A 661-nucleotide genomic window follows, 5' to 3' on the forward strand; every position below is an offset into this window, starting at 1 on the left:
CCACCAGATTCCACAGAGCACCAATGAACTGTTTCCCTGCTCCTCTGAGAACACTCGCAGCCACGCCCTAACGATAAATCACATCGTAGGTCAATATGTATAAAATGCTTTACGGTTTACATGTATGAAATGGTTAACTGGACAGTGTTTCTCACCACAGTGGCATCAGAAACATGAATAAAAACGAATATGACCATGACTTTGGAAAATCTTTGAATAACGTCACTAAAAAAGAAATACAGAGATTAGTGTTAGATAAACATATAAAAATATATACTGACAATTACAGCTGAAATGTGAGAGTAAAAGACAGGAGAGGATTTTGTAATAAAAATGACCCCTAGCCAACCGATGAATATGATGCAGAGAATACAAGAGATTGCAGAAACTTGTAAAATTATATCTCAATTAGACGTCATCCCCATTATAGCTTTTTGTTTGATCAGCATTGGTCAAAAAAGACACAACTTGTTGATCGCTTAGCATCAACAATAAGAACTTGAAAGACAACATGAACTGACTCAGAAACTTTACTCACTGCTCTGAGGTGAAAATGTATCCAATGACATTCCTGGCGATGGTCAGACTGCCTCCAACAAAACAGGCAATGATAACTGTGTCAGAACAAAAGACAACACATACACACACACACACACACACA

At 37.5% G+C, this 661-nt stretch overlaps 1 long non-coding RNA gene across 1 annotated transcript; it reads right to left on the reverse strand.

Moving 5' to 3' along the window:
• On the reverse strand, positions 1-642 carry LOC109141875 (uncharacterized). Its single transcript, XR_003462155.1, has 3 exons — positions 539-642; positions 156-225; positions 1-67 (listed from the first exon to the last, which is right to left on the reverse strand). It is a non-coding gene; the product is annotated as an uncharacterized LOC109141875 (long non-coding RNA).
• Between the last annotated feature and the right edge of the window lie 19 nt (positions 643-661).

Source organism: Larimichthys crocea, unplaced genomic scaffold (genome assembly GCF_000972845.2).
Source record: "Larimichthys crocea isolate SSNF unplaced genomic scaffold, L_crocea_2.0 scaffold79563, whole genome shotgun sequence".
Taxonomy (NCBI): domain Eukaryota; kingdom Metazoa; phylum Chordata; class Actinopteri; family Sciaenidae; genus Larimichthys; species Larimichthys crocea.